General features: G+C 41.6%; 1 pseudogene; it reads right to left on the reverse strand.

The window, feature by feature from the left end:
• Positions 1-3,210: 3,210 nt before the first annotated feature.
• On the reverse strand, positions 3,211-4,260 carry LOC103676826 (annotated as a pseudogene).
• Positions 4,261-9,302: the final 5,042 nt, after the last annotated feature.

Raw genomic sequence — 9,302 nt, forward strand, 5'->3', positions numbered from 1 at the left:
ATTAATGTACTATTATCTATACGTCTCTTTATTTTGGTTAACAGTTGGCTTATGTAGTTGTCTGCTTCCCTTTTGGGGGCATAGATATTTATAATTATTAGATCCTCTTGTTGGATATACCCTTTAAGAATAATATAGTGTCCTTCTGTATCTCTACCTACAGTCGTTAACTTAAAATCTAGTTTGTCTGTTATGAGAATTGCTACCCCAGCTTTCTTTTGAGGTCCGTTGGCATGAAAAATGGTTCTCCATCCCTTCACTTTGAGTTTGGATGTATATTTAAGTTCATAGTGAGTCTCTTGTGGACAGCATATGGATGGGTCATGTCTTTTTATCCAATCTGCAACCCTGTGGCATTTTATGGGAGAATTTAGGCCATTCACATTGAGAGTGATTATTGAGAGATATGATTTTAATGTATCATGTTGTCTGTGAAGTCCTTGTTTCTATAGATTGTTTCTGTAAATTTCTGTTCTGTATCACTCTTAGGATCTTCTTTCATAGAACCCCCCCCCCTTAATAATTCTTGCAAGGCTGGCTTAGGGGTCACATATTCTTTCAGTTTCTGCTGGTCTTGGGAGCTTCTTGTCTCTCCATCTGTTCTGAATGACAGCCTTGCTGGATACAGTATCCATGGCTCCATGTTCTTCTCATTTAGTACTCTGAATATATCTTGCTAACCCTTTCTGGCTTGCCGGGTCTCTGTAGACAGGTCTGACATTATTCGGATGTTCCTCCCTCTGTACATAAGAAATCTCTTCCCCTTTGCCACTTTCAAGATTGTTTCCTTGGATCTAAGATTTGCAAATTGTACTATTACATGTCATGGTATCCATCTGTTCTCATTGATCTTGGGAGGGGTCCTCTCTGCCTCTTGGACACGAATGCTTGTTTCCTTCCCCAGATTAGGGAAGTTCTCATCTACAGTTTGTTCAAATATCTCTTCTAGACCTCTCTTTTTCTCCAGCCCCTCAGGGATCCCAATAATTCTGATATTGGAATGTTTCATTGAGTCAGTAATCTCCCTCACCTTAGTTTCTTGAAATTGGATTCTTTTTTCCTATGTCACCTCTATTTCCTTCTTTTCTATCATCTTATCTTCTAACTCACTAATTTGTTCTTCTGCCTTATTTACCGTGGCAGTCAGAGCATCCAGTTGAGACTGCATTTCATTCATAGCATTTTTAAGTTCTGTCAGATTAGTTCTCATTTCAGTCCTTAGAGATTCTATATTTATTTAATATTTTTCTCAAGCTTATATATCATCTTAATAATTGTTACTCTGAAATCCATTTCTCACATCTTGGTTTTATCCATATCTATTAGTTCTATGGCAGAGGCCACAGTCTCTGTTTCTTTCCTTTGTTGGGGGTTCCTCCTCCTTGTCATTCTGATGAAGTGTGGTTGCAGGAATGTACAGAGTCCAAATTATTGACCAGGACCCAAGCAAGATGCATCTGTTTTAAAGGGACCTTAGGGATGTGGGTTTCTTGTTCTTCTAGTCTGCCTTCTGGGGGAGAGGCCTCCCACGCTGATACTCAGGTAACCCTATTTGGGCAGAGTCGTCTTGCCCCCAGTGAGGGGAGGGGATGAGCTCAGTGAGAACCGGTTTTGGGGGGCTTTTGTTCTCTGGCAGCTTTCCCTGGTGGCTTTCAGTGTCTCTTCTGAGAGTCAGAGTAAAAGTGACCATATCCAAGCATCTATCTCAGAATAGAGAGATCACAGTCTGCCCTTCACTGAGCTCTCCAGGCAACACTGACTCTGTTTCTAACTGTGCTGCTAAAAACCCACAGCATCCTGGGTTGTGCTCCCCAGAGCCGCTCTCCCAGTCCTCGCTACCAGGGCTGGGCATGGCTCTGCCCTTTGTACTTCTAAAATGGCCAGCTGCCCCAGGTTCTCGCATGCACTCCCAAGCTCTAGGTTTCAGTCTGGGGGGTGGTGTCCTAAAGAACTTTCCCCGCCTCTACCAGTCTGCGAGTCTGTGCCCTGTCCCCAGTGTGGGAGGATTTTGCCTTCCCAGCCAAGTTCATGGAGGTTCTATCCCCATTCTGTTTATTTTCTGATATCTGCCCTCAGACTCTCGACTCCCCATTTCATACCTCGAGACCAACCACAGGAGAAGTTCTGTTTGTAGAGATCCATATATATCTTCTTACATCTCAGGCTGATTTCATGGATGTTCAGAATGGTTTGGTAGATATCCAGCTCAATTCAGGGGACTGGTTGAAATAGGGTCCCCTACTCCTTCGCCATCTTTCCCCTTCCCTCTAGTAACATTTTAAAGTCTATTTTGTCTGATATTAGTTTAAGCACACCAGCTTTCTTGTGGTTGCTCTTTGCATAATGTATCTTTTCAAAAAATTATTTTACTTTCAATCCATTTATCTCTTTAAATTTTCCACTTAAAACTTTACTTTTAATTTAATTTTTAGCATATTTTTAAAAATGGGTTGTTGTTTCATTTGCAGCAACATGGATGGGACTGGAGGAGATAATGCTAAGTGAAATAAGTCAAGCAGAGAAAGACAATTATCCTATGATTTCACTCATTTATGGAACATAAGAAATAAGAAGATTGGTAGGAGAAGGAAGGGAAGAATGAAGAGGGGGGATAAACAGAAGAGGGAATGAACCATGAGAGACTATGGACTCTGGGAAACAAACTGAAGGCTTCAGAGGGGAGGGGAGGTGGGGGAATGGGATAGGCCAGTAATGGGTATTAAGGAGGGCATGTATTGCATGGCGCACTGGGTGTTATATGCAAGTAATGAGTCATGGAACATTACATCAAAAACTAGGGATGTACTGTATGGTGACTAACATAACATAATAAAAGAATCATTATTTCAAAAATGGGTTGTTGTTTTCTTAATATTGAGTTGTGAGGGGTTTTTATACATTTTTCCCCAGTGTTAGAAAACTTTTATCTTAAATTCTTCAGAAAGCTCTTTCAGAGCAGTATACGTTAGTGCCTGTCTCAGGCCCCTTACTCCCCCATTCACTCTTAGTGGTCCCACATCCTGCCAAATAGAAGAGTTAGAGACTCAACTCCTGGTAAGTGGAGTCCTTGGCTTCATGCCTGGTGTGCTGAGAAGGCCCAGCTTGGGTTTGAAGTAGGGGAGGCTGAGGTCCCTCAGTTCCCACCAGAGCTGGAGAGCAGACAGTTATTTCTTTCTTTTTCTGGTATATGGTAGGGGAAGGGTCTCAGGCCTATGCACCAAAGCCTGAAGGATTCTGGTTCTACCAATGCCACAGATCTTCACATATCCTGCCTAGCCCTAAGGCTGTATACAGCCCAGCTCCCTGAAGGCCAGGTTGAGGTTGGCATAATAGGAAGCCACAATGCCTTCCCACAATGCCACCACCTTGTATGAGATCTTCTGCTTGGAAGCCTCCTTCCTGGCCTGGACCACCTATAGCACCCAATAGCCCATGCCTGAGCCCAGGTTGTAAATCCAGTAGCCACACTCTTCCTTCAGCTTCCTCAAGTTCACTATATGGCCCTTGGTCAGATCCACTACATGGATTAATCCTTGATGTCTATGTCATCCTCTGTGTCATAGTCATTGCCAGAGACATTCAGTACCTCCTATCACACAATCTCTATAGGGCAGGAAGTTGTTAGGGATGCCTGCAGATCCTTACCAATGCAGCCTGAAGCATGGGCACCCATGGGGTTGAAATATTGCAGAAGCACTGCATTCCAGTCTGCCTGACACAGGTCCAGGATCATTTTCTCAGTGAAGAACTGGGATTTGAAGTAGGGGTTGGTATAGCCACCTGTGGGGTAGGCCCCATCCAGGGGAAGCTACTAGGGGTTCCTGTAATGTGATGGCTGAGTTGCCAAACACCAGGCTCTTCACTCCATGGGCCCTCATGATCTCCAGAAGCTGGATAGTTCCTGTCAGTTTAACTCTGTAATAATCCAGAGGTTTCAGGACTGATTCTTCCACAACCTTGAGGCCCACAAAGTGGATGACTGCCATAAAGCTGTGCTTCTTTGAAGGGATGCTACAGGGCTGCTTGGTCCAAGATGTCCATCTCCACAAACTCCAAAGAGCAGCCTGTCAGCTCCTGAATCCAATACAGGCTGTCTAGCATGGAGCCCCTTCCACAGATAGCATTATGGAAGTTGCTCATTCCCACGAAGAAATAGCCAGCCCCCTGCATGTCCAGCACCATGTGGCTGCTGATTTAACCAGCCTGGCCTGTCACCAGTACCTTCTCTACTATTGCAACTCCTCTGGACCTGCATCCCATGCTGCCTCCTGCGGTGCTGCCTCTCTTTATATATTTTGGATACAAGTTTTGATCAGATTTTTTGTTGTTGTTTTTTTGTTTGAATTCAATTAGCCAACATATCATTAGTTTTTAATGTAGCATTCATTGATTCATTAGTTGTGTATAACATCAGTGCTCATCACATCATGTGCCCTCCTTAATGCCCATCTCCCAGTTACCCCATCTTCCTACCCACCTCCCCTTCTGCAACCCTCAGTTTCTTCCCAGAGTCAAAATTCTCTCATGGTTTGTCTTCCTCTCTGATAATCAGATGCTTTGCAAATACTTTCCCAGTCCAATTTGTCTTGTCGTTTTCTTAACACTGTCTTTGGAAGAACAAAGGTTTTAAATTTTGATTAAATTTCAGTTATCAATATCTTATTTTACGGTTTGTGCTTTTGGTATCTTACCTAAGTGATTTTTGCCTAATTCAACTTCACAAAAATCTCCTTCTGTGTTTTTTCTTTAAGATTTTATAGTTTCAGGTTGTACTTTCAGGTCCATTTCTGTTAATTTTTGTATATAGTGCAGGCTATGAATAAGGTCCATTACGTTGTTGTTTGCCTTTTTTTTAACATAAAGATGTCTAATTCTAGCACCATTTGTTACAAAGACTACCCGACCACATTAAACTGCAGGAAAACATTGCAGATCTTTTCTTCTTTTCTTTTTATAAAGTTCATTTGGTTAACTACACAGGTGATCATGTAGTTTGCAAATAAAAAGAGTTTTATTTCTTCCTTTCCAACTGGATGTCATGTATTTCATTTTCTTGCATTATTGCACTGAGGGAAGCTCCAATATAAATTTTAAATAAGAGTGGGAAGGTGATTATTTTTGCTTTGTTCCTGATCTTAGGGGAAAACATTTAATATTTCACCAGTTAATATGATAATAGCTGTAGATATTTTTATACATGTCTGTGATTGTTTATTTTAGTGTCAGTTTGACTGTGTTAGAGGACATGGCAGGAAGATGGCAGAGTATTAGGACCCTAAGCTCACTTCATCCCATCTTTACAACTAGATATCACTCACATCCAAGTCAATAAACCAGCGAGTGATCTGAAGACTAGTAGAACAAACTCCACAACTAAATGAAGAGAAGTAGAGACATATGAGAGGTGGTCAGAAGCTACCCACAAGAGAGAGGGAGCTGTGGTTTTTATCATGAATGAATGCTATATTTTGTCAAATGCTTTTTCCACATCTGTTGAGAGGATCATATGGTTCTTATATTTTCTTTTATTAATGTGGCAAATATTGAATAGCCCCTTCAGCCCAGAATAAATCCCACTTGATTGTGGTGAATAGTTCTTTTAATGTATTGTAGAATTCAATATGCCAGTATTTTGTGGAGAATTTTTGTAGCCATGTTGATCAGGAATATTTGGCTTATAATTCTCCTTTTAGTGAGGTCTTTGTTTCATTTTGGAATCAAGGTAATCCTGGATTTGTAGGAGTTTGGAAGTTTTCCTTCTATTTCTACTTTTTGGAAATATTTTGGAAAAACAGGTATTAACTCTCCTTAAAGTTGTGGTAGAATTCCCTTGGGAAGCTTTCAAAGTCAGTTGACTCAGCACTGGGTAAGTGAAGAGGACAGTGATAGCTGTGTCACCACCCTTAAAGAGACAATTACTGCAGGAGAAGTGGCATAGAAGTGACGGCTTGCACAACAGGAGGGAGTTCTTTTAAACTGATTTGGGAGTGTATTGGGGTACTTCTCTGGGAACAAAGGAGCTGGCAGGTGCCCTTCTCCTCCCCTGCCCCCTGGCATAAACACAGAGCCACCTGCAGGAGTCAGCACTTCACAGACACTTGTTACCTAATCTGCTAGCAGTGCACCCTACCCACAAGTTCTCCTGAAGACTTGCCCATTCCAAGCCTGCTGGCCTCATCCCTGGGTTCATCACAATTTTTGTTAACACTGCTATTGCACCCCCCCGCCCAGCCACTGCCTCTGTACACTGTGCCCCTGTGACCACTGTGTTTCAGGGGATCCAGCCTAAGGCTAGCATCTCGGTGCAAATTTTGACAATGCAGTGCATATATCCTGCCCAACCACCACCCACAAATGCCATGTACCTCCAGCTGCCACAACTGTCCCTGTGTGGTGTGTCCCTGGTGGCCACCTAGCTGTGGGGGATCTGGCTTAGGAATAGCAAGCAGCTCAGTGCAAATTTTGCTAACACTGCTGCCCCACCCCTGAACCTTTCTGCTGTCTTCCCCTTCAGAGCTAGCCTGGTTACATCTCGTTAACATCACAGATAGTAATCAGAGACCACAACATGTAGAGAGAGTAAGTGCAGATTTCTGGACTGAAAAGAAATGTGACTTAGAATAGCAGGATACAAGCAATACACATAGGAGACTCCCCAAGGTGCCAGGTTTTGGTGAACAGTGGACACTGAACTACAGGGCATTACAGGAACTCTTCTTCATAAAGCTACTACTTTCAACATTGAACACATAGCTGACTTTCATAACACACAGAAGCAGTCAAAGGGAGGTAGGCAAAATGAGGAGAGAGAAATATGTCCCAAGTGAAAGAACACCACAAAATCACAGCAGGACACCTAAGTGAAGGAGAAATAAAATAAATGCCTAATAGAGAATTTAAAGTAATGACCATAAAGGTACTCACTGGACTTCAGAAAAGGGTGGAGAACATCTGTGAGACCCTTAACAAGGAGATAAAAAATAACTCATCATATTCATTCAGAGAGGCACAGTCAGAGAGAAAAACAAAGAAAGAGGAGTCTAGATATAGAAGAACAGACAGATATGAGATATTCAGACATAAAAAGACACATGGAGAAAGAAATTTAGGCATAGAGACAGACAAGAACAGACACCAAGAAAGACAAACAGAAATGCATACATACATACAAACAGAGACAGACAGACAAGGTGAGAGACAAAATCAGAAACATATAGAGACAGACAGACAGACAGAGAATCAGGGCAGTTAGAGAAAGACAAAGATACACAAGTGTAAAGAGAGATAGAGAGTCAAACATAGAGACTTACAGAGACAGAGATTGGTGGACAAATAGACAGATGGCAAGAGATAGAGACTGAGAGAAACTAACAGACAAAGAGAGACAGACAGAGACAAATAGACTGAGGCAAAAAGAGACAGAGTATCAGAGACAGAGAGGCACCTACACAGAGGCAGAAAGACACAGAGAGACAAATAAAGACAGATGGGCAGAGAGAAAAAGACAACACAGAGAGAGAGACATATAAGCAAAAAAAAAAAATAGTCAACAGTAGAAAGACAGACAGACAAGAAGATACTACCAAAGACAAAGGTAGATTTAGGAAAAGAAATATAGGCACAGGTAGTAAACAGTGCCAGGCAGACAGAGAAACAGAGATAGAAACAGATAAAGACATATAGAGTCTGAGAGACAGAGTTAATATCTACAGATTAATATAGACGCAGAGAACAACAATAACAGCTAGAGACAGAAACGCAGAAGCAGACAGAAACAAAGACAGAGAAAAAGACAAGTAGGCAGAGATACACAGAAAGGGACAGGCAGATATAGACAGAGAGACAGACCAAGACAGATACAGACAGAAGCAGTTAATTGGCAGTTGGACAGTGACAGAAAGATTAAGATACAGTCAGATACAGACAGAGGCAAAAGAAGACATAGACACCCTGACAGAGACAGAAAGAGACTAATAGAAACAGAAACATTCAGATGGAGCCAGACAGAGCCAGTCATACAGACATATATGACAACTCATAGTCATGTCTCAACAAAGATAAAACATGAATGCTTTCCAAGCCACAAAACACCAAACATTCTCCTCTCCTGGCTAATATGCAGCTTCTTTACTAAGTATAGCTTGGTCTCACTCTAGTCTGCAAAATACCATCAACATTTTTCACGGAGCTGGGACAAACAATCCTCAAATTTGTATGGAACCAGAAAAGACCCAGAATTGCCAGGGGAATGTTGAAAAAGAAAACCAAAGCTGGGGGCATCACAATGCCTGATTCAAGCTATATTACAAAGCTGTGATCATCAAGACAGCAGGGTACTGGCACAAAAACAGACACATAGGTCAATGGAACAGAACAGAGAGCCCAGAAATAGACCCTCAACTCTGTGGTCAACTAATCTTCAACAAAGCAGGAAAGAATATCCAATAGGAAAATAACAAACTCTTCAATAAATGGTGCTGGGAAAATTGGACAGCCACATGCAGAAGAATGAAACTGGACCATTCTCTTATACCACACACAAGATAAACTCAAAATGGATGAAAGACCTTAATGTGAGGCAGGAATCCATCAAAATCCTAGAGGAGAACACAGGCAGCAGCCTCTTTGACCTCAGCAACTTCTTGCAAGACATGTCTGCAAAGGCAAGGGAAACAAAAGCAAAAATGAACTATTGGAACTTCATCAAGATAAAAAGCTTCTGCCCTGCAAATAAACAGTCAATAAAACTAAGAGGCAACCCATGGAATGGGAGAAGATATTTGCAAATGACATTACAGATAAAAGGCTGGTATCCAAGAATTATAAAGAACTTCTCAAACTCAACACCAAAAAACAAATAATCCAGTCAAGAAATGGGCAGAAGACATGAACAGACACTTCTCCAAAGAAGACATACAAATGGCTAAGAGACATATGAGAAAATGCTCCACATCACTTGCCATCAGGGAAATACAAATCAAAACCACAATGAGGCAGCCCACGGAGTGGGAGAATATATTTGCAAATGATACTATAGATAAAAGACTGGTATCCAAGATCTACAAAGAACTTCTCAAACTCAACATACAGGAAACAAACAAATCATAAAATGGGCAGAAGATATGAACAGACACTTTTCCAATGAAGACATACAAGTGGCTAACAGACACAGGACAAAATTTTCAAAATCATTAGCCATCGGGGAAATTCAAATCAAAACCACACTGAGATACCACCTTACACCAGTTAGAATGGCAAAAATTGACAAAGCAAGAAACAACAATTGTTGGAGAGGATGTGGA

Source organism: Ursus maritimus, unplaced genomic scaffold (assembly GCF_017311325.1).
Source record: "Ursus maritimus isolate PB19 unplaced genomic scaffold, ASM1731132v1 scaffold_35, whole genome shotgun sequence".
Classification (NCBI taxonomy): domain Eukaryota; kingdom Metazoa; phylum Chordata; class Mammalia; order Carnivora; family Ursidae; genus Ursus; species Ursus maritimus.